The sequence below is a fragment of the Mobula birostris genome, chromosome 5, assembly GCF_030028105.1.
Source record: "Mobula birostris isolate sMobBir1 chromosome 5, sMobBir1.hap1, whole genome shotgun sequence".
Lineage (NCBI taxonomy): Eukaryota > Metazoa > Chordata > Chondrichthyes > Myliobatiformes > Myliobatidae > Mobula > Mobula birostris.
In genome coordinates, this window is record NC_092374.1 from 52,285,049 (window position 1) to 52,311,126 (window position 26,078).

Below are 26,078 nucleotides of genomic sequence, written 5' to 3' on the forward strand. Positions count from 1 at the left end.
GCAGAAGTTGAAGTGTTTCATCGCCAATCTCTTAAAACATTGCATCACTGTGGATGTAAGTGCTACTGTGTGATAGTCATTAAGGCAGGTCACCACGTTCTTCCTGGGCATTGGTATAATTGAAGCCTGCTTGAAGCAGGTGGTTATGACATACTGCTGAAGCAAGAGGTTAAAGATCTGAATGATCACACCAGTTAATCAACACAGGTCTTCAGTACTTGGTCAGGTACTCCATCTGGGCCGAATGCTTTTCATGGGTTTATGCTCCTGGAGGCTGCTCGCATGCTGGCTTCTGAGACTGAAATCATAGGATCATTGGTGTCTGGGGGAGTTTGTGGTGGTTTCTCCATGTTTTTACCATCAAAGCTAGCATAGCAGGCATCGTGCTCATCTGGAACCAAAGCCCTGTTGCCTCCTATGTCACTTGATTTAACTTTGTAATATGTGATAGTGTTCAAGGCCTGCCACAACTATCTAGCATCCTTCATTGATTCAAGTTGAAATTGAATTGAATTGACTTTATTACATATACATGAGGAGTAAAAATCTTTACTTTATGTCTCCGTCTAAATGTGCAGTTATAGTAATTTATAATGAATATTATGTACAACAGAATAGTCAACATAACATAGAAATACAGTTGCATCAGCATGAATTAATCAGTCTGATGGTCTGGTGGAAGAAGCTGTCCCGGAGCCTGTTGGTCCTGGCTTCTATGCTCTGGTACCATTTCCCAGATGGTAGCAGCTGGAAGAGTTTGTGGTTGGGGTGACTCAGGTCCCCAATGATCCTTCAGGACCTTTTTACACACCTGTCTTTGTAAATATCCTGAATAGTGTGAGGTAGTATGAATAATCTACAAATGCGCTGGGCTGTCCGTACCACTCTCCGCAGAGTCTTGCGATTGAGGGAAGCACAGTCCCCATACCAGGCAGTGATACAGCCAGTCAGGATGCTCTCAATCATGCCCCTATAGAAAGTTCTTAGAATTTGGGGGGCCATACCAAACTTCTTCACTTCTGAGGTGAAAGAGCTACACAAGGCAGGGTGACGGCTGAGGTCTCTGAGCTTCTTGTCAAGCTTGGAGAGAAATATGGTGTTGAATGCTGAACTGTAGTCCAAGAACAGCATTCTGACATAAACATCTCTCTTCTCCAGATGGAAGGACGGTGTGTAGAACTGTGGCTATTGTGTCGTCTGTCGATCAGTTGTGTCAGTAGGTGAATTGTAGGGGGTCCCGTGAGGGTGGCAGCATGCTGCAGATGTAGTCCTTGACCAGCCTCTCAAAGCATTTGCTTATTATTGAGGTGAGCGCAACAGGACGCCAGTCGTTCAGACATGGTCAGACTTGGTCTGTTTAGGTACAGGAACTATGGTGGATGTTTTGAAATAGGAGGGCACGCTACACTGGGAGAGGGAGAGATTAAAAATATTTGTAAACACACCTGCCAGTTGTGCTGTGCACATCCTGAGTACTCACCCTGGGATGCTGTTCGGTCCCGCAGCCTTACAACTGTCCACCCGTTGGAAAAACCTGCGTACCTCAGCCTCAGAGTTGACCATGCTGCCGGTCGCATCATCTGCAGGTCTCCTCAGGGGCTCAGTATTGGCAACGTCGAATCGAGCATAAAAAAAGACTGAGCTTGTCTGGGAGAAAGGCATCGATGTTGGAAACTCCACTGTGTTTAGCTTTGAAGTCTATGATAGTATGCAGACCTTGCCACAAGCTGCAGGTGTTGTTGGTGGAAAGCTGAGTCTGAATCTTCTCTCTGTATTGTTGTTTCTCTGCCTTGATTACTTTACACAGATTGTAGCTGCATTTATTGAGCTCTTGGTGATTACCAGCAGTGTAAGCTCTGAATCGCGCGGTAAGTGCTACTCGCATGGAACTGTTGATCCAGGGTTTCTAGTTTGGAAACACCCTGTCCGATTTCTGGGGAACAACATCCTCGATGTACTTCCCAATGTAACTCATGATGCCTACCGTGAACTCCGAGACATCCTCATCATTCCAGTCAATTGTCATCAAAGCAGTCCTGCAGCATGGAGGCCAATTGGTTGGACCAACAGTGGACGGCTTTAACTATGGCTGCCTCTTGTTTCAGCTTCTGTCTGTACATCAGTAGAAGCAAGATTGAAGAGTGACCTGATTTTCCAAATGGAGGAGCGGAGGAATGCTTTGTAAACTTGTGGTCGAGTATGCTATCTCTCCATGTTCTTACCTGGATGTGTTGGCAAATCTTTGGAGAGAACTTAATCAGCAGCATTCTATTAAAGTCACCGGTGATGATGAAGACAGCCTCCAGGTTTGCAGTCTCTAGGATGCTGACGGTCTCGTACAGTTCCTTGAGAGCCAGATCAGTATCAGCCTGCAGTGGAATATACACAGCTGTGACACTAACAGCCATAAACTCCCTAGGCAACCAGAGAGGTCTACACAGCAGCACCAGGTATTCCAGACCTGGGGAATAAAAGGATTTGAGGGCATGCACATTCCTGGGGTTGCACCAGGCATTATTGACCATGAAGCATACCCCACCGCCTTTACTCTTCCCAGAGAGGTTTTTACACTTGTTGGCTCAGAACAGGGAGAACCCAGAGGGCTCAATAGCATGATCTGGTATCTCCTCCATCAGCCACATCTCCATGAAGCACAAAACATTGCATTCCTTTGTTTTTCGCTGTTAGGTGATCCTGACTTTCGGTTGGCATAGGTTATTGCCCAGGGACTGAACGTTAGCCAGGAGTATGCTAGAGAGTGGCGGCCGATTAGCATGCTGATTCAATCTCACCTCAGGATGCTGGCCCTTCTCCCTCGCCTCTGACAAGTCTCCCATTGATCATGTAAGCAGGGGATCCCAGTGTAGAAAAGGCAGCACATGTAGTGAGCAAATGCCATCTTCCTGATGTTCAGGAGGGTCAGTCATTTATATCTGATGTGACTATCAGCTACTTGAACAAGAAATGCAAAGGAAATTGCAGAAATTAGAAGTGTACTGTAAAGTTAGAATGGAGCTCACAACACCGCCGTCATACGCGGCTCCATCTTGGATCTACAGTTTGTTCTGGAATTGCCTCTTCACCTGTGAGAAGGTACCTGGACCTCTTGTAACTTTCTTGGTCACTGGACTTGAATGCCTCAGATCTGGCTCTTAGCAGCTTTTGAATCTCATGGTTCATCCAAGACTTCTGACTGGGGAAGACTCTGAATGATTTTGTGGGCCACACACATTTACAGCTATGTTAATAAAGTCTATTACAACCATGGCATATTCATTCAGATCCCTAGATGAGTCCTTGAACATGGCCCAGTCTACCGACCAAAGGAATTCTGTAGCTACTCCTCTGCCTCCCATGGCCACCTCTTTGTTGTCCTAATCTCTAGAGTTTTGCTATTCAGCATCTGCTTGTATGCAGGTAGGAGAAGAACAGCTAAGTGATCAGATTTCCTGGAAGGCGGTCTGGGCGTGGAATGGCAGGCATTTCTTATCTTAGTATAATAGTGGTCTAGTATGTTAGGACCTCTGGAGCTGCAGCTTATGTGCTGATGGTAATTGGGAAGGATTTTCTTCAAGCAACTCTGGTTGAAGTCTTCGACTACTATTTGAAATGCCTCGGGATGGACTGTTCCTTGTTTTGAGATGGCATCATGCAGTATCACAAGTACATCGTTATAGTCGGCCCCTTCCACCTATTTTCCTATCATTGGAAAACTCAGAAACCTGATATTTCGTTTTCTCCATTATGCTATTTATGTTAAAAGTAAACAACTTAGGGTCAAAAACTGATCTTTGGGATACTCCACTAGTAATATCTCTCGATCCATTTAATCTAACTCTTTGTTTTCTATGTTACAACCAATTTTCAATCCATGCTAGCAGTCTTCTCCCAATACCTGGGGCTTCAAATTTATGCATCAGCCTCTTATGTGGCATTTTGTCAAATGGCAACATCTTATTAAATGCCTCTTCCAGTATAAATCGCCAGCTAAGCTCACTAAGAGACCTTGACACTCTCCGGACTTGCCAGCTGTCAACACTGTCACTGAAATTAACTGTGAACATCTATGGTCTTCACAGACATTCAAAACTCCCCGTTGAGTGTAACAAAATATTACACATTTTAAGAAATTTAAATATCCCACACAGTTAAATACTCTTCTGAGGGGCCAGTTTGACCAATTGTAGTTGCAAAATAGAATTTCTTAGAGGGTAAAATAGAAATGTGGTATCTGCTTCTTGTGATACAATTATGATAATTTCTAATAAGCTACAGCTTTGGTAATAGATGGACTGCTTATCCAGCCTGTAGGACCATTGAGAGTCGCGAGGTGTGTGCTGTCCCTTTGGACTCTCTCTGGGAGCCCACCAGCGTAGCCCGGGTGGCATGTGAAAAACCCTATTGTGGTTTAAGGCAGGAAAATAAGTAAATGGTCTGATGCTAGAATGGGAAACAAAGCAGAAATGCTGGAAGAACTCAACCAGTAATGCAGCATCCTTGGAGAGAGAAATCAGTCCTGATTTCTCCTTCAATAGATGCTACTTGACTGGATGAGTTCTTCCAGCATTTCATTTTTGTGCTGACCAAAGGTAGCACTAGTGTTGGATTTGAGCTTGGAACTTATGTGGAATATCAGATATTTTAATAAACTTGTATTACTGACTTAATGTGCACACCACTGCCTGATTTTTTGGGGGAATTTACATAAGTGAACCTCCTTCCAGATTGCATATTCTATTTTCTCAGTGGTGGCCTCCACAACTACAGGTTTAATTCTTTAGGTTTCTTCAAACTAACTTTTCAGTGTCACCCCATATTTGGCATTGCTGTAAATCAATATTCCTTAACTGCATGACACCAAAGGCTAGATCAATAGCAGTCCAATTACATCTCCAGACCCAATAGGCAAGACTTTGGTGATTTCAGATGTATGAGCAGAGATATCTGCATATTGAGCATTGAGGTTAAAATGTAGTGAAGCCAAGGGAAGAACATTGATTTTAGTAAGTTTTATAGTAACTGCTTTATAGTAATTGAATTGGAGTCAGAAAATAAAGAAATGGCCCTGGTTCTCCAAATGCCATCAATTGCTCAACATGATGGTATTATACAGGCTCACAGAGCAACAGCAATATGAAAGAATCATGTAAGTTTGCCAATCATCACATTGCCTCCATGTATTTAGTGCATGGGAAGACTACAGAGTGAATATACAGTACATATCTTAGGAGAAAGCAATACCTGCTTGTTACAGCATCCATAGAAATCTATGTCATCCACTGCTTCTATCTTTCAACTCCACCTCTTCCCCTGCCTTCCCTGGCTCAATCTACTCAGGCCATGATAAATCTCAGTGACCACCTCCATGGACTCCATGGGTTACATCACAAAAACATGCACATATAGGAGTGCTGCTCCTGGAATGTTCAAGAAGGATGGGGATTCCTCATTCTACCATCTCCACTGTTCTTCTGACTGCTGACCTTCTATCTCCCTCTTCCATTACTCCCTGATCCCTCATATATTCAACCAAAGCTAATCTTTGCACTCCAGCAGCAATAATGCTAGATATCACGGATTTACAACCTACTCCAATAATAAGTCAGCTCAGCTCTGTTCAACCAATTGCACTTTTACCTTGCTGCAAATCTGTAAGTCGTTGAAAATCTCTTTAAAGTGTACAGCTTGGATTTCTTCCTATTGTTAAATGCCAAGGTTCCTTGCATGATTAACAGATGGTGTTAGTTGGATCGTCGCGGCTCAGTTTGAGAGAGCTGGCATTGTCAGCATTGCACTGGGATTGATTACACCAACTGCCTTAACAGCATGTGCAAGTGATGCATTTTCTGTTATGCTGCTGAATCCGCTGAGTAGTGTGAATCACACTATAAAATATGCTTATGATAACTATTTGAAATTGAAAGCAAACCGGTACCTATGGTGGCCAAAACAAAACGTAAGCTGCTCAAATATTCTCTAGTTTCATCAGATCAAGCTGCTTGCAATCTTGCTATAGCCTAAAAATATCACAATTAAATCTGTAAAAGTAGAACTGCTTGTACTGTTCTTTCATATTACAGGGCAATAATAGGAAATCATGATAGCACCCATGCTAAGACCCTGACATCAACTTCCACTAGATCACCACTGAACGAAAACTTAACTGGACTACCAAATACTACTGCGGCTGCAAGAACAATTCAAAGAGTAAATATACTAAAGTAGTTGACTCAACTTCTGACACCTTAAAGCTTTTCCAACAACTAATACTCCATTTAAGAATGTAATGACATAATGTTTACTTGCTTAGATAAGTCTAGTGCCAATGACATTCCAGAAACCCCCATGTCAAAGCAGCCTGATTGATTGACACCCCATCCGACACCCCAAACATTCCTTACACCTTTCATGTATTATGACTGCTCATCCACAGCAGAGTCAGGATTCAAGACTGTTTAATGTAATTACCAGTGCGCAAGTGTAAAGGAGAACAAAATAATTGTTACTCCAGATCTGATGCTGCACAAAAAAGCACAATAAATATAAATAGGTATGATAGCTTGTACATGGATTGGTTTTATGTCCATAAAGTGACACTAGGCACAGGTGTGTCTGTAAATACGGTGACTGACAGAAAATAATAAAGTGGTGTTGACTGGGTGGGTTAGTGGATGAAGGTGTTGATCAGCCTTACTGATTGCGGAAAGTAAGTGTTTTTGAGACTTGTCCGGGCATCGATGCTACATAGCCTCTTTCCTGATGGGAGTGGGACAAACAGTCTATGAGCAGGGTGGGTGGGGTCCTTGATGATACTTCTGGCCCTTTTCCAGCAGCTTTGTCTATATACAGCATGTCATTGATGGCGGATAAGCTGGTGCCAGTATTGCATTGATCAGTTTTGACTACCCATTGTAGAGCCTTCTTGTCCTCTGCCATGCGATTTCTGTACCATGCGATAATGCAGCTTGTTAGGATGCTTTCACCTGCACATCTGTAGAATGACATGAGTACAGATGTACGTAGTTCAGTTCTCTTCAGCCTCCTCAGAGAACAGATGCATTGATGAGTTTTCATGATATATGGTGGTTACTCACCAAGCCCAGTCCAAAACTACCCTTGAAAAGGGTAGACTGAGCACAACATGTGGATTCTCTTTCACTCTCTAGGCCATTGTGATTTGGAAATATATTGTTTTTATTTAATCTTTGCTCGGTTTGAACTCTGGAAATCTTGATCCAGTCCCATTTGAGGCCCTTCATTCGCCGGGGTTGAGCAGGATATTGTATTCCAGCTGGCTCCATGATACTCAAGCCAGTACACAAGCTAGGGTAATACAATATGGAGAGCAAGCTCTTGCTCACGTAGCAGGCTCCCTCTTTCTACACAACCGATGAATCCAAAGGAACTGCAGAAACTCATACAGTTTGGCACTAGCGGCATTGCAGGAGTTGCCAATCAACTTTCAACTCAACAGAGGAATAATTTAGGGATGCCAGCTCCAGAATTTTCCTTGGAGTTTACTCTTGAAGCCTTCCCCATGAGTGGCAATAAAAGCAAGGTAGTAGAGATTTGAGATCAGAGTTTTCCTTCTCCTAGATAAGCTGCTAAACACAACTGACGAGCCTTATCTACCCAAAGCTACTGGATTTAAGGCACCAGTAACAAACCTTTTCCCCTTCTCCTGTCAGTAAAAATTGTTCTGCCGGGCTTAGCAGCTAAGCCACATGTGAAACCTATTTGAGATGCAGGCCATTGGGAGAATTTAATAGTATGTGGGAGCTTATCCCCTCTATCATCCCCTGGCTATAACAACCTTAAGGAACTACTGAGAGAATACTTTCATTAAAGGTGCCGCACTTCAAGAAGGTGGTTTCCCACCTACTAGAAGCAATGAAGGATGTTCTTAGTGATGCCCATATCTAAGCAGATAAAAGTTGAGTAGCCTAGGGCATGAGGTGAGGTGAGAGATCCGCCAGATCTTTCAACATGGCTATTATTATTATTCAGTCCCAATTCACTGTTGCCACACCAAAACACTGAACTGTGAATGATGACTGACATAATTTACAGTCAAGAAGCATGTGGTTGTGAATCTCTTAATTCTGGAACTGAAACTTAAAGCAATCGTTTATTTTCTTCTAGTTTCTTTTGATTGATCCATATGTCTAGATTTTATAGAACATATTTAAGTAACCGTGTAATTTGAGTCTCCAGGGAACAAGTAGAGTCATAAAATCATGGAACAGTACTGCACAGCAACACGATCTTTGGCCCACCCAGTCCATACCGAGCTATTTAAACTGCCTACTCCTATTGAGGTGCACTGGGACCATAGCCCGACCACAAAGCTGGTTGGTCCTACCAAAGTTCAACATCTCACGCATATCTACATTAAATTCTATCAGCCATTTTTCCAGCTGTGCCAGATCCCTCTGCAAGCATGATAGCCTTCCTTGCTGTCCACTACATTCCAAATCTTGGTGACATCCACAAATCTGATGATTCAGATAAGAACATTATCATCCAGATCACTGATATAGAAGACAGAAAACAATGGACCCAACACCGAGTCCTGTGGTGCTGATGAACGTTCCTCTTATACGATGGTCTTTGTTTGGCTATAATCCAGTTTATTTATCCAGGAATCTTCAATAAGGGAGATTGTTTCGCTGAACACCTACGCTCTGTCTTCCAGAGAAAGCAGGATCTTCCAGTGGCCACACATTTTAATTCCACGTCCCATTCCCATTCTGATATGTCTATCCACGGCCTCCTCTACTATAAAGATGAGGCCACACTCAGGTTGGAGGAACAACACCTTATATTCCGTCTGGGTAGCCTCCAACCTGATGGCATGAACATTGACTTCTCAAACTTCCGCTAATGCCCCACCTCCCCCTTGTGCACCATCCGTTATTTATTTATATGCACACATTCTTTTTCTCTCTCTCTCCTTTTTCTCCCTCTGTTCCCCTCACTATACCCCTTGCCCATCCTCTGGTTTTTCCCTCCCTCCCCCTTTTCTTTCTCCCTTGGCCTCCTGTCCCATGATCCTCTCATATCCCTTTTGCCGATCAACTGTCCAGCTCTTGGCTCCATCCCTCCCCCTTCTGTCTTCTCCTATCATTTCAGATCTCCCCCTCCCCCTCCCACTTTCAAGGCTCTTACTAGCTCTTCTTTCAATTAGTCCTGACGAAGGGTCTCGGCCTGAAACGTCGAGTGTACCTCTTCCTAGAGATGCTGCCTGGCCTGCTGCATTCACCAGCAACTTTTATGTGAATTGCTTGAACTTCCAGCATCTGCAGATTTCCTCGTGTTTGCGTTCAATAATCCAAGATGGGTCCAGAAATTCTGTTCCCTGTGCTTCATTATTTGTGGTTTAAAATATGACTTTTGACAATGAATTGTAGCAGCAGAAAAGAACAAATATAAATGTTGTTAGATTAGAGTGTAAATTTGTTATTTTGCTCATAGTTTAACTTTGATTATATTTTTATTGCTTGTATTTTATATAATTGCCTATAAGCGTTGGGCACATGGCCAAGTGGTTAAGGCCTTCATCTAGTGATCTGAAGGTTGCTAGTTCGAGCCTCAGCTGTGGCAGCGTGTTTGTGTCCTTGAGCAAGGCACTTAACCACACATTGCTCTCGTGTCTGTGCGAGGAACGGCGCTGCACAGACATCCAATCTGCGACTTGTAAGGCATGAAAATGCCCGACACAGGCCTCTCATGGTCTCAGTCGATGTTCCCTCCCCCACTATAAGTGTGTAATTATTCAGTGATTCTTTCAGAATTGTGGTATACCTTATTCTGTATTTTTCTAAGTTTTCTGCAGCAGATGTCATACTGCTGAAATTGCCTATTTCATAGTTTATTGTTATCACTGGATTGTCTGTAATGTGTCTAGTCTGAGCTAAATTTTCATACAAGACAACCATTTTTGTTCTTCGTCATTTTCTTTGTTTGTTCTGTGTTCTTATGGTTTGTTTCTGTCATATCCAACAATGACAGGAGACCAGTGTGGAAGAGCTTTTAAAGTGGAAAAGCCATTGCACTGGGTTATTTCCACTTGCTCATCCTTGGAAGTCCAAGTCCAGTGGCACAAGTCATTGTCAAAACTGGGGACTTCCTTGGATGCAGTGGATCACCATGACTTCTGTGCTTTATCATGCCTTTCACTCTCCAGGAAGCGTTGCAGAACCACCTTCTCATTGGATTGGATCTCATTGTGGATCTCATCCACTCAGTCCACCAGAGCTGGCTTCACTTGCTAGGAAGGGCATGTCCCTAGCTCACTGGGGTATGAGGCCTGCTGGCTGCACGCACCTGGTTTAGCATGCCTGTTGAAGCGGTGTACCAGGGTACGGCCGCTGTTGCATGCAAAGAGCTACTTGAAGCCACAGGTGAGAGCTGAGTGTCAAATGGGGGCCCAAAGGTGAGTGGGCTGCCCCAGAATGATCATGGAAGCCCCTTCACTAGAGGTGCTATCCCTCCTTAGACACCCCATGATTTTATAATTCTTAATAAATGGTTATAACCAAGAAGTTCATACTTCATTCTTGACTTCAAAGAACCTTTGGATCACAAAATCATCAGGATCCAACAATGTTTTATATCGATACATCTTCATAAAACGTAATCTAACTTAAAACCTGTTCGTCCATTAACAGCAAAATGAGTCAAAACGCAAATGTGAATGGAGTTATAACTCAAACTTTCTCTTTTCAGGCAGTGTTTGATGCTGTGTATTCCCGTCACTTTTTTTCTTCTTTTATTTTAGTTTTTTTTAAACAAAAGTACTCAATTGCACCAAGGATGACTTTGAATGATGGAATAGCGATCTGGTTCAGTTGAATTAGAATCGAAAGTTATTAAGTAAATCAATGAATGAACAACTAGGAATATTTAATGAGGAGTTAGTACAAGTGAGACGCGATTTCTCAAGGGTGGAAAGAAAGACCAAATACTCCCAAAGTGATGAAAGATATAGGGATTAAAAATGAAACAGGAAAAGGATTATGATAAATATATAATAATAACTCATAATAATGTATGCAGCTAGCAGAGTACAGGGAACTGAATGAAAATCAGATAAGCAGATTTGAATGGATTGGAGTAAAATCAGGGGAACTCAAATCTCATATATAAACAGCAAAAAAAGCAAACTGCAAAAGGAACTCAGGTTGAGCAGCATCTGTGGAGGGAAGGGGAAAATCACAATTTAGGGTCAAGATCCAAGATCAGGTCTAGTGTCCTGCTGCAGAGTGTCGACTGGGTACATTGACTATCCCTTTGCCTCCACAAACAGTGCTTAACCCTCTGACTTCCTTCAGCAGTTTGTTTGATTTTTGCCCCACGTTTCAGCATCTGCTGTCTCTTGAATCATTGTTTATTAACTTATGTGTTGAACAAAGATTTGTAGAAGAAGGTGTAAATCAGAGCTTTTCAAGAAAAGCCAGAAGTCATGGCTGAAGTACTAAACTAATAATTTCAAGTCAAGTCACTTTTTATTGTCATTTCGACCATAACTGCTGGTACAGTACACAGTAAAAATGAGACAACGTTTTTCAGGACCATGGTGCTACATGAAACAATACAAAAACTACACTGAACTACGTAAAACAACACAAAAATTACACTGGACTACAGACCTACCCAGGACCGCATAAAGTACACAGAACAGTGCAGGCATTACAATAAATAATAAACGAGACAATAAGCACAGCCGAGGGCAGTAGATTGGTTGTCTGATAGCTTGGGGGAAAAACTGTTACATAAATAAACAGCTGAATGGCGGCGTCTGGGATTCCGTCCGTTTCTGTACTCCAGCCGAGTATTTCGTTGGAGTTGGATGTAGTCCAATTTAATGTCCATTGGAGAGCAGAATGGATGGGAGAGCCGGGCGGCTAGGGCTTGCTTTTCTCCTGGCACGGTAACTCCTGCCTGCTCGCCTCGCTTCCGCTTCCTCGCACACCGCTTACGACGTCCCCACCTCCGGTCACCGGCATCAGGCGACTCCGAGGACTGCAATGATCCTCACCAAAAACACGGTGTCACTGTAGTTACAGTAGAAGAAGAGGCAGTAAAGAGATTGGATGGATGAAGGAAGATAGGGGAAGTTATTAAGCGATGGGCAATGCTTGAAGTGGGAAGGTACCCAGACCAAATGCGTTATAAATTGTGTAGGGAGGATTTTGCCCTTCTTTACATTGTGGTGATCAAAGGGTAGGAAGAGTGCAAATTATGCACCCTTTACACAAAGAGAAGGGGGATTACCTTGGTAAACAAAATATTATCAGTCTATATGTTTATGATCACAGAATTGTAAAATGGTAATTTGAGAAATTAATTATCAATTGAAGATGATAAAAATTGATTGCAAACATTGAGTTATTGAAGAAAAAGCACAATGCACTAACTCGATCAAGGTTTTGATGACATAATGGAAGTTTTGTTAATGTGATTAACGTTTTGCATACCTGCTCAGAAACTCATCCTTAGTTGGAAGTGCCAAACATCACAGTAACATTGGAATGTAATTTTGGAAATGGAATGAAAAGTGTTGTCTTTAATGTATGGCCACATTATTAGGTACATCTGTATACCTTGCTCATTAATGCAAATATCTGATCAGCCAATCATGTGGCAGCAATTCAATGCCTAAATTCATACAAACATGATCGAAGGTTCAGAACAAACATCAGAATGAGGAAGAAATGTGACCTAAGTGACTTTGACCGTGGAATGATTGTTGGTGCCAGATGGAGTAGTTTGAATATCTCAGAAACTGCTGACTTCTTGAAATTTTCACACAGATTAGTCTCTAGAGTTCACAGAGAAAGGAGTGAAAAATGAGAAAAATACCCAGTGAGCAGCAGTTCCATGGACAAAAATGCCTTGGTAATGAGAGAGTTCAGAGAAGAATGGCAGGATTGGTTTATGCTGAGACGAAGATAACAGTAACTTAAATAACCATGTGTTACAACAGTGGTGTGCTGAACAGCATCTCTGAGTGCACAAAACATCAAATCTTGAAATGGATGGGCAACAGCAGCAGAAGACTTTTAACTTGTTCTCTGTGGCCACTATATTAGGTATAACAAGTACCTAATAAAGTGGCCGCTCAGTGTATACTTAATGGTATTGATGAGAGATGGACTCTGAACAGGCTTATAATACTATGTAATGGACTCATTAGCAAATGTCATATCTATGGAAGTAAAGGGCAGTAACTGCAGTAAAACTTTCAACAAAGGCAGAAAAAAATGTTTCTAACTTCCATCCTCATGACCTTAGCTTATCCCTCAATGCTTTGCAGAAAAGTGTGCTTCTCTTTTATGGGGTTGTATGTTGTACTGAAAGAACAATGGCAGCCGATTTGCAAATACCAATTTCCCACAAACAACAATGGCAACAGTGTGATAATGAACAAGTAACATATTCCTCTCCCAATATTGTCTTTAATATATCAGGCACATCCTCTCCACCATTCATCTGAGAAAGAGGTCCATGTGTCCAATTAGCTTCACCTGAAAAATAGCAGCTGTGGATTGTGACATGTGCAAGAACTCATGTGCATGCATAGGTACACACACACACACACACACACACACACACACACACACCATCTTTCAATCATTTTTAAATTCAATGAAAGGAACCAAGACTTATTGTCAGGGTCATCTTCAATACTCTCAGTGGCTGAAGATCTGCTTCTTGATTTCATCCATCATGAGATGCAATGAGCATTAATCTTCACTGTATGACAGCTGTAGATGAATTGCAGAGGCCAAGCACTATACAGGACTTTCCTAATTTCACTAAAGCCTTGGGTACAGTTAATCCAGAGGAACTGGGGAACTCCTTCCACAAGACCAGCTGCCCTAAATTCGTTTCCACTTTATATTTCTCCTTTGCTTTATTATGGCAGGTGAGTTGTAACCTTTTGCTAGAGCTAATGTCAGTGGAGAGCTGTGTCAAGCAAGTCTGAGTCATTGCCCAACATACTTTTTGTCTTTATCATGGTGATGCTTTAGTTTAGCTCTGACTGGAGTGGAGCTTATCTACAGAATGTTAAACTATATCATTTCTACTCCAGATTTAAGGGTACTTTGACCTTAGGAGCTGAGCTCTGGTATGAAGACATCCATGTATTTTGAAGCTAAGCTAAGCTTCAAACTGTTGTCAACAGAAAAATGCAATAGCATTTGCCATACACCCAGTATTCAAAGGACAAGGGCCTTCTATCCATGAGCTTTCACCGTACTTCAGCCCTCAACAACAAAAGCTACCAGGACCCTGAACCACTTAGCATATCTCTGTGGACACAAATGTTAAAGATGAACTTCACTGTTGCCTTAATACTACAAAACCACCATTATCTATTGGAGAAAATTCAGAAAAGGGAGATTAAGACATCGAGCTCACTACAGAGCTCATTGGCTATCAGGCATCAGAGAATCCTGCCATTATGTTTCTTCAACTTTGGCAAATATTGTCTCGACAAAACCTTCCAAGCCCATGAGCAGAATAATAAAATCTGCATATGAAGCCAGAGGCAAGGTAACATTGAACCGAATGTGACATCAAAGAATTCTCGTCAACTCATCAATGAGCATCATGTGGTCAGAAATTCAGATATTCACTGGTGATGCAACAATATTCAGTTCCATTCTAACTTCTCAGCAAATGAAAATGACTAAGCCTATGTGTAGCAAGATCTGACAACTAAGCTGCTGAATGATTAGCAACAGTCATGCAAAAAATTTCTGTTCATGTTCATCTCCAGTAAAACAGAGTCCCACCATCCATCCTTGTCATTCAATTGCATTACTATTGATGAGTCATCCCACTATTAATGTCTTCGGAGCTAACCCTGACTAGAAACTCAACAGGACCACCCACAAGTATACTATAGGTACAAATCCAGACCAGTTTATTGAACTTTAGCCTCTTAACATTCCAAAGCATCTTTACTTCCTATAAGACAAAAGCTGGGAGTGTGATGGAATACTCTCTCTGGATAAGTGCATGTCCAATGATCTTAATAAATTTGGCCTCATACAGTTCTAGGTACCTCATCAACTATCTGTGGTAACAAAGTACTGAGGCTTCAATGTGCATGTGTAGACAATTTCCCAATTCCCAATTTCAATTCCAACAGTAGCTATTTCAATAAAAACTGTTCTGGTGTGTTATAGAAAACATAGAAAACATAGAAAATAGGTGCAGGAGTAGGCCATTCGGCCCTTCGAGCCTGCACCGCCATTTATTATGATCATGGCTGATCATCCAGCTCAGAACCCCGCCCCAGCCTTCCCTCCATACCCCCTGACCCCTGTAGCCACAAGGGTCATATCTAACTTTCTCTTAACTATAGCCAATGAACTGGCCTCAACTGTTTCCTGTGGCAGAGAATTCCACAGATTCACCAGTCTCTGTGTGAAGAAGTTTTTCCTAATCTTGGTCCTAAAAGGCTTCCCCTCTATCCTCAAACTGTGGCCCCTCGTTCTGGACTTCCCTAACATCGGGAACAATCTTCCTGCATCTAGCCTGTCCAATCCCTTTAGGATCTTATACGTTTCAATCAGATCCCCCCTCAATCTTCTAAATTCCAACGAGTACAAGCCCAGTTCATCCAGTCTTTCTTCATATGAAAGTCGTGCCATCCCAGGAATCAATCTGGTGAACCTTCTTTGTACTCCCTCTATGGCAAGGATGTCTTTCCTCAGATTAGGGGACCAAAACTGCACACAATACTGCAGGTGTGGTCTCACCAAGGCCTTGTACAACTGCAGTAGTACCTCCCTGCTCCTGTACTCGAATCCTCTCGCTATAAATGCCAGCATACCATTCGCCTTTTTCACCGCCTGCTGTACCTGCATGCCCACTTTCAATGACTGGTGTATAATGACACCCAGGTCACGTTGCACTTCCCCTTTTCCTAATCGGCCACCATTCAGATAATAATCTGTTTTCCTATTTTTGCCACCAAAGTGGATAACTTCACATTTATCCACATTAAATTGCATCTGCCATGAATTTGCCCACTCACCCAACCTATCCAAGTCACCCTGCATCCTCTTAGCATCCCCCTCACAGCTAACACCGCCGCCCAGCTTCGTGTCATCCGCAAACTTGGAGATGCTGCATTTAATTCCCTCATCCAAGTCATTAATATATATTGTAAACAACTGAGGTCCCAGCACTGAGCCTTGCGGTACCCCACTAGTCACCGCCTGCCATTCTGAAAAGGTTCCGTTTATTCCCACTCTTTGCTTCCTGTCTGCTAACCAACTCTCCACCCACACCAATACCTTATCCGCAATACCGTGTGCTTTAAGTTTGCACACTAATCTCCTGTGTGGGACCTTGTCAAAAGCCTTCTGAAAATCCAAATATACCACATCCACTGGTTCTCCCCTATCCACTCTACTAGTTACATCCTCAAAAAATTCTATGAGATTCGTCAGACATGATTTTCCTTTCACAAATCCATGCTGACTTTGTCCGATCATTTCACCGCTTTCCAAATGTGCTGTTATCACATCCTTGATAACTGACTCCAGCAGTTTCCCCACCACCGATGTTAGGCTAACTGGTCTATAATTCCCCGGTTTCTCCCTCCCTCCTTTTTTAAAAAGTGGAGTTACATTAGCCACCCTCCAATCCTCAGGAACTAGTCCAGAATCTAATGAGTTTTGAAAAATTATCACTAATGCATCCACTATTTCTTGGGCTACTTCCTTAAGCACCCTGGGATGCAGACCATCTGGCCCTGGGGATTTATCTGTCTTCAATCCCCTCAATTTACCTAACACCACTTCCCTACTAACATGTATTTCGCTCAGTTCCTCCATCTCACTGGACCCTCTGTCCCTTACTATTTCTGGAAGATTATTTATGTCCTCCTTAGTGAAGACAGAACCAAAGTAATTATTCAATTGGTCTGCCATGTCCTTGCTCCCCATAATCAATTCACCTGTTTCTGTCTGCAGGGGACCTACATTTGTCTTTACCAGTCTTTTCCTTTTCACATATATGACCAGCATCAATAGATGTAGAATGGAGTAGGGGAATTAATGCAAAATAACTAAATTTATTAACATTTACACAGAAATATAGAAAATTAAACAAGTTAAAAACTTAAACAGAAGTTAACGGCATTATGCATCTATAGTTCCCAAATAGTCAAACTTAGGAACACAGACAAAATGCTGGTGGAACGCAGCAGGTCAGGCAGCATCCATAGGAAGAGGTACAGTTGATGTTTCAGGCAGATTTCCTCGTGTTTGCAAACTTACAAACATTTCTTAACAAACTCTTACTCAAGTACAGTTTTAGAGTGGTAGATGAGGAAGTCAGGTGATTTATGAAATAAGTGAGAGGAGAGACTTGTATATTCATGATGCAATGAAGAGACGATCTTGGAGATTCACAATACAGCGGAGAGGTGATCTTGAAGAAACAGTTACCAGAGTTTGCAGCCGTGGAGTACCTTTACCAAAGAGTCCAAGAAGAGCAAGATTATCTGACAGGGAATATCCTTTTCACCAAAATGGTCACCACACAACACCTGAGACCATGCAGGGGTTAACCAAAAGTGTGTGCCACAATCCACGTATGGATTATACGAAATGTCAGTCACATTTGAAATGCACAGAGTGCTGCCAGTTAACCCAATCATTTGGTTTCGCTCGAAGCCTGCAATCTTCACTCTCACTCTCTTCCCGTCGATTTCTTAATGACTCCTTACCAAGCGACTCCACAATGAGCGACTGCCCATAAAACGATTGTGAATCTTTTTATACTGCCGGGAATATGTCATCACGTGACTCTCACAAAAACAAAGTCATGGATTCCCAGTAAACCACGTGGCGCTCCCAGGAATCGAAACTACAAGCTTCCAGCAAAACAAGACTATAGATACATCACACTTAGTAAATTAAACTAATATCACATGACATCCACAGGAATTGAAACTGTGGACCCATAACAGGTGCAACAAGATTATTGGAACATTGGCATTTACAAGTCACATTACACCCTGACTTGGAAATACCTCACCATTTCTTCAGCACCAGAAGATCCAATTCCTGAAACTTCCCATCCAAAAGTATTGTGTAATTCCATTCAAGAATAGGACTGTAGTTTTCAAAAAAGATGGCTCATCACCACCCTCTCAAGCGCAAGTATCTAGGTCTTGCCAGGAATGCCCATATATCAAAACTGTGAATAAAGGATAATGAGCAGGACTTTGGATATGAGGGTATTATTTGAAGATTACTGAGGTCAGTGACTGGTGGTGTTCTGCAGGAATCCATTCTGAGACCCCTGTTCTTTGTGATTTTTATAAATGTCTTGGATGAGGAATTGGAAGGGTGGGTTAATAAGTCTGCAGTTGACACAAAGGTTGCTAATGTTATGGATGTTGTAGAAGGTTATTGTAGGTTACAATAGGATATTGATAGGCTACAGAGCAGGGCTGAAAAGTGTCAATTGGAGCTAAATATGGAAAAATGTGAAGTGATTAATTTTGGAAGATCAAACCTGAAGGCAGAATAAAGGATTAATGGTGAAAGGCTGTTTTTTTTTTCTCCCCAAGTTGGAAATGGCTAATAACTTAAGGTGTTGGACAGAATGTCAGAGGTAGTTTTTTACGAAGAGTGGTAGGTGTGTGGAATGTGCTGCCAGGGTGGTGGTAGGGAGTCAAATAGTTTAGGGACACTTAAGAGACTCTTAGACAGGTGTATGAATGAAAGAATAATGGAGGGCTAAGTGGGAGGGAAGGATTAGATTAATCTTGGAGTAGGTTAAAGTGCCAGCACAGCATCATGGCTGAAAGAGACAATTTTACAACAATCTTTGAATTGAGTCAAAAGGACAGAGTCCAAAAGTGGCCTGGGGAATTAATTTTGCACAGTTAGTGTCTGCCTGTTTATTGAAGCAAAGGCAATATGCCAGGTTGGTGCTAACTGCTGATTTGCATCCCTGCTGCTTGCGGTTTGAGCCAGCTGCACTTTCATTGCTGTATTTATCAATGGCTGGCCCAAGATCATACTTGTACAAATTAATACTAATAGCTTTAAAGCAGGGAGGCATTACTTAACCACAACAGATGATAGGAATCACTCAGAAACTAAATTTGTGCTTGGATACAGTGAGGATTTTGCAAGCCCCATGATTTTCAGATGCTGGATCAGAGATCTTGATGAAAAAAATGGATAAAGGAAGCAAAATCCCATATCTGCAGGTGCCAGGAGGTCATCCAAGACGTTTTTAGCTCACAGCTGTGAAGGGATTGATGAGAAAAAAGTGCCCTGAGATTTAGATTGAGTACGAGAAGTAGTTCAATCACTTTGCAGTTATTAAATTCCTATAACCGTTTCTGTCAATCTTACTAACTACTTCACTAGTTTCAACTAGTTCATTCACCACAGTTGCATTGTTTTACTACTAAGAATACTTTATATAGAATCATAGTCATACAGCTTGGAAATAGGTCCTTTGGCCTAAATCACCCACACTTACTGTGTTGCCCAGCAAGCTAGTCTAAACCCATCTACCAACCCATAACCCTCTAAACCCCTCCTTTATTAGATGATTTTTAAATATTGCTAATGCGCTTGCTTTAATCGCTACTTCTGGCAGCTCATTCCAAAGTCACACTTCCTTTTGCATGTAGAAGATGTCCGTTATAAACCTTGCCTCTCATTGTAAGCCAATGCTTTCATGTTTTTAGCATCCGCTCCCTGGGGAAAGGACTATGTAGTTTAACCCTACCTATGCCCTCCTATTATGTACTTCTTTCAGGATACATCTGGGGAATGAAGTCCCAGTCTACACAAAGTCTCCTTATAATTCAGTCCCCCAAGTCCAGGCAACATGCTGATAAATCTTTTCTGCATTCTTTCCAACTTAATAAGATCCTTCTTATATGGCCAACACTGTGCACAATACTCCAAGTGCAGCTTCAGAAACATCTCAGTTAACTGTATCATAACTTCCCAATTCCTGTACTCAGTGCCCTGGTTGTTGAAGACCAGTATGCTAAGTGCTTTCTTCACCACCCTATCTATCTCTGGTGCCTTATTCTGCGAGCTAGGTACTTGTATTCCTAAGTCCCTCTGTTCCATAACTTCCCAGAGAAATATCATTCATTCTACAATCCCTACTCTGTTTTGATCTCCTAAAATACAATACCTCACAATATCTGCATTGAAAACCATTTGCTAATCCTTAGACTAAATACCTAACCGATCAAGATCACTGTTAATTTTCATAAGCTTCTACGTCGTCTACAACACTGCCTTATATCCTTCATAAACTTACTAACTTTGCTTGTACAGTCATATCCAAAATATTGATATAAATTACAAACAACAAAGGTCACATCACTAAAACCTGTGGTACACCACTTGATACAGGCCTCAGGTCTGAGAAACAACCCCTGCCAGAGGCATGAGAAAGAAAATGTGCAAAGTTGATTAGAAGGGGACTGCAGAAGGGATGATAAAGTTTCTGGGAGTAATTCAGAAGACACAAGATTTGTTCATCACAAAAAGGAAAACGCATTATAAAGGGAGGATGAGGCAACCATGGCTGACGAGAAGTCAAAGACAGCATAAAAGTAAAAAAGAGGGCATACAATATAGCAAAAATTAGTTGGAAGCTAGAGGATTGGAAAACTCTTAAAAACCAACCAGAAGAAAGTAAAAAAAAGCAATAAAGAGAGAAAAGATGAAATACGAAGATAAGCTGGCCAATAATATAAAAGTGGATAGCAAATGTTTTTTTCAGATACTCACTAGACTCGTATGGGAACTTGATTTGTTGCTGGCCCCGCTAACAGCCATTGGACTCTGTGGTGAAAAGGCCAGCTTTCATAAACAATAGACATCTTGGGTTGGTATGATTTGTGGTTCAACCAAACAGGAACATGGTGATGTTCCGATTAAAGAAACCTCAATTTGAGCTAGTGCTGTGTAAATACTGCCCATAAACAATCGTTGGTCAACAAGAAATAACAAACTGCACACCGCATAAAGGAAGTATACTTACAGATATCAGCTTTATGGAACAGTTAGTAGGAAAAGGAAAAGGGGGAAAAAAATAAAAGGGTTAACCCTGTCCAAGTGTGCACATAAAGTTGGAGTTCATCTTGAAGCTGTCTTTTTCACTCACACTTTGGACCCACGATCTGCGTGAAAGCACACACCACATTCCAAATATCACTCAAAATCTACCTCAAACAAATGGGCACTCTCACTGGGAGTACTGGCTTTTCCTCTCTGGTGCCTTTCATCTGCACAAAGCACGTTGTGCAATGGGTAGGTGACTGAGGATTCCTTCCCATGGAATCCTCAATCACCTACCCTCCTGTTCTCCTTGCAGCTTCTCCCAAAAAGACCACAAACCCACCAGTGTCCATCACAAGTCTCTGTCTGCCCTAGAACCTTCTCCCAATTCCGCCATCCTGACTGGCTGACACAACATTCTGAAGTTGAGCATCATACCCCCTTATCTTTAGCCAAAAACCCAGACATGCCATAGCAGGACACACTGCTTCTACAGAAAGCTACTAGATGAAACACCCTACAGCATGAGCAGTAAAAATCTTATCCAGGGCATTACAAGCGTAAAGAGTAAACGAGAGGTAATAGTGAACATTAGACTGTCACAAAACTATGCTGGAGAGATAGTAATGAGGAGGAAAGAAATGCTGGCCAAACTGAATAAGTATTTTGTGGAAGTCTTCAATATGGAAGACACCAGCAGCATGCCAGAAATTCGAATGTCAAAGGACAGAAATGAATGTAGTCATTATTACTAAGGAGATGATGCTTGGGAAGTTGAAGTCTGAGGGTAGGTCACTAAGTCACTTGAACCAGGAAGGCTACACCCCACTGTCCAAAATGCTGTATCTGAAGTGATTGTGGAGGCACTTGTAGTGATCTTTCAAGAAGTTATAGATTCTGGAATTATTTCGCAGGGATGTAAGACTCCAAATGTCACTACACGCTTTAAGAAGGAAGTTGAAGGAAATTATAGGCCAGTCAACCTGACTTCAATACAGGAAAGATGTTAAAATTCATTATTAACAAAGAACATAAAACCATACAGTACAGTGCTTTCCCTTTGGCCTACAGTGTTGTGCCGATCTTTTAATCAACTCTAAGACCAACAAAATACTTCCTTCCCACAAAGTCCTCCATTTTTTTTCTTCTAAGATTTTCTAAGATTCTCCTAAAAGTACCTAATGTATCTGCCTCTATCACCACTCCTGGCAGTGTGTTCCATGCACCCTCCACTCTGTGTAAAGAAACCGTCTCTGACATTTCCCTACATGAATAAGAAAGGATTAGCAGGATATGGGGTCAAATGTAGGCAACTGGAACTAACATAGATGGGTGTCTTGGTTGGCACTGATAAGGTGGGCTGAGGGGCCTGTTTGCATGCTCTATGTCTAAATGATTCTAATTGAGAAACTGGATTAGACCAGGGGTTCTCAACCTTTTTTATAACCTAGTCCCCTACCATTAACCAAGGGATTTATAGACCATAGTTTCAGAATCACTGGATTAGACTAACTAGGTGTTATTTGATTTGATAAAGATAAGATGGCCTGACTGGTCTCTTCTGTAATGTAAATTACTGAGAAAAAAATCACTTAATTGAATTGGGACATTTGTTATGTAATCGATTTACTTTTGGGTAATGGCCAAGTGATTAGTGTGATGAACAATGAAAGTTGAAGAATTAGGAAGGGGGGAATTTGAATTAAAGTTACATCAACAGTATTTCACCAGAAATTAGTTGTTTGTGCATGGCCTGGTAAACAGCTGTTTAAGTTGTGCTTTCTCTTCCCTTTACTCCTTGTATTTTTGTTCTTTCCCCTCCTCCTGCACCTTAGTTACTCTCTAGAGAGAGATGGTGCCAGAAGCTGCTTCAGTAATGGTGATATGCCACATGCAACAGCCCATGATGAAATCTTCAAACTCATTCCACAGAATGCTTGCAGTACTTCTCCAGAATAATACAGCAAGTAGAAACATTGTTTCAGCAAGTCAGTGAGCTTTTCTTTCATACCATCTGTAGCTAGCTGATTCTGTTGCAGCTGCGTGCTTGGGAAAATAGTGAGCCAACATCAACCAGTTTAGTTTGACATGATAGCTGATTCTGCAAATAATTGCAAAATGAATGCATCATGACTGCAATGAGATAAATACAGATCATTACTTGTATGATTCATTGCCTGTGGTGAAACACCAACTTTAAATTTAGGCGGCAGACTCACGTTCACTTCTGGTATAAAACAGGGTTGACAATGGTGTCCACTAAATGATACAAGTGCAGCTGATAATTTTCTGGTCCATAGAAGTATGCAAACTAGGCAGGCATGTACTTTTTCAGGCCATTCTCTTTCATTAAAGAAATGAAAATGTAGTTACCTCTCTTTTTGAAAGGATGTCCTTGTGAACAACAACATAAAAGGTGATGCTTGTTTCTTCATTTTGTTCTTGTATGAGTACTTTTCAATAATTACCAATGTCCTGAACATTATTTCTTGTCTGGTTACATGCTGAAGCATTTCTCCAGGTGTACAGCAGATGCTAATCAAATCACTTTCTGACTTTCCCTCCTTGTCCTATTCCTTGTTCTTTCTGCTCAACATTCCACACGTGCAACCTTATGAAATACATGTGCAGTATTTCTGAAAGTAGTTTGTGCCGAGAAGCAGCTAATCTGAAAGTAAGGAGACATGAAATGGGTAAGGAAGGGCTTTATTTTCTGCTTAAAGTATCATTCTGTGGAAGTATGAGAAGCCAACAGTGAGATCATGGAAATCCAAGATGTAGCAAAGTCATCATATCAAAGCTGCTCAGTGGGCTGTGAGCTTTTGCTCTATTATTTGTGTGCACTGACACATTCACAAAGATAGTGTTCAGCCATGTTCTCTCTAAGCTGTGTGCGTGTGCGCGCGCACGCACGTTTTTCAACCAGCACACAAAGGAAATTAATGTGTGCACAAAAGGTTAGTTACCTAAAATAATGTACTAATTAATAATTATACTTACTGAAAATAATCTTTTAGCTAAATGTTTCTGTTAACTAGTTAGTCGGTTTTTCAAATACCACAATGCATGTCACTAATTTATGTCACCTCACCTTCCCGTCCTGGTTTGTACAGCTGCATCACGGTGGCAGCCATCTTTGGCAGACAGTGTTCATATCATAAAGTTTACAAAGATCTGTTTCAAATCCTGTAGATAGCTTACTAAGTTTTTACTGAAAAAAATATTGATTCACCATGTCGAATTCAAAAGAAGTGAAGGGCGTGAAGCGCAAAAGAAGTGCAAATTTGTTTAAATGGCTTAACAAAATAGTAGAAACTGCTACACCGAAAGCTCATGAGGTCATGAACGTTCAGCTACGAGAAATATGTATGTATAATTCGGAAACTGGAGTTATTTGCTTGTATTGTCGTGATGTGAAAGTTGCTGGAGAATTTGCTAGTGGAAAGAAGTGGGATGATATTTGGAAACTTGACTTTTTGAGGCGTCATTCGGCAAGTAAATCATCATTTGGCAAGTAAAAATTAAATCCAAACTGATTATAAACTTGCTCAAATGGTGGCATTTGTACTTCAAAATGAACAGTTTTGCGACCTTGCACAATTGATGGACGTTGGGGGAACCTTTCTTGCGGGCTAGTGCAGACTGTGAGCGAGATTAGAAACATAGAAAATAGGTGCAGGAGTAGGCCATTTGGCCCTTCGAGCCTGCACCGCCATTTATTATGATCATGGCTGATCATCCAACTCAGAACCCCGCCCCAGCCTTCCCTCCATACCCCCTGACTCCCGTAGCCACAAGGGCCATATCTAACTCCCTCTTAAATATAGCCAATGAACTGGCCTCAACTGTTTCCTGTGGCAGAGAATTCCACAGATTCACCACTCTCTGTGTGAAGAAGTGTTTCCTAATCTCGGTCCTAAAAGGCTTCCCCTCTATCCTCAAACTGTGGCCCCTCGTTCTGGACTTCCCCAACATCGGGAACAATCTTCCTGCATCTAGCCTGTCCAATCCTTTTAGGATTTTATACATTTCAATCAGATCCCCCCTCAATCTTCTAAATTCCAACGAGTACAAGCCCAGTTCATCCAGTCTTTCTTCATATGAAAGTCGTGCCATCCCAGGAATCAATCTGGTGAACCTTCTTTGTACTCCCTCTATGGCAAGGATGTCTTTCCTCAGATTAGGGGACCAAAACTGCACACAATACTGCAGGTGTGGTCTCACCAAGGCCTTGTACAACTGCAGTAGTACCTCCCTGCTCCTGTACTTGAATCCTCTCGCTATAAATGCCAGCATACCATTCGCCTTTTTCACCGCCTGCTGTACCTGCATGCCCACTTTCAATGACTGGTGTATAATGACACCCAGGTCTCGTTGCACCTCCCCTTTTCCTAATCGACCACCATTCAGATAATAATCTGTTTTCCTATTTTTGCCACCAAAGTGGATAACTTCACATTTATCCACATTAAATTGCATCTGTCATGAATTTGCCCACTCACCCAACCTATCCAAGTCACCCTGCATCCTCTTAGCATCCTCCTCACAGCCAACACCACCACCCAGCTTTGTGTCATCCGCAAACTTGGAGATGCTGCATTTAATTCCCTCATCCAAGTGATTAATATATATTGTAAACAACTGGGGTCCCAGCACTGAGCCTTGCGGTACCCCACTAGTCACCGCCTGCCATTCTGAAAAGGTCCCGTTTATTCCCACTCTTTGCTTCCTGTCTGCTAACCAATTCTCCACCCACACCAATACCTTACCCCCAATACCGTGTGCTTTAAGTTTGCACACTAATCTCCTGTGTGGGACCTTGTCAAAAGCCTTTTGAAAATCCAAATATACCACATCCACTGGTTCTCCCCTATCCACTCTACTAGTTACATCCTCAAAAAATTCTATGAGATTCGTCAGATTTTGGCCTAATGAATCAACTCAAAAACAAGCTGAGAAACTGCTTAGGTGAATATCATTTGGATATGTTAATGAGAATCA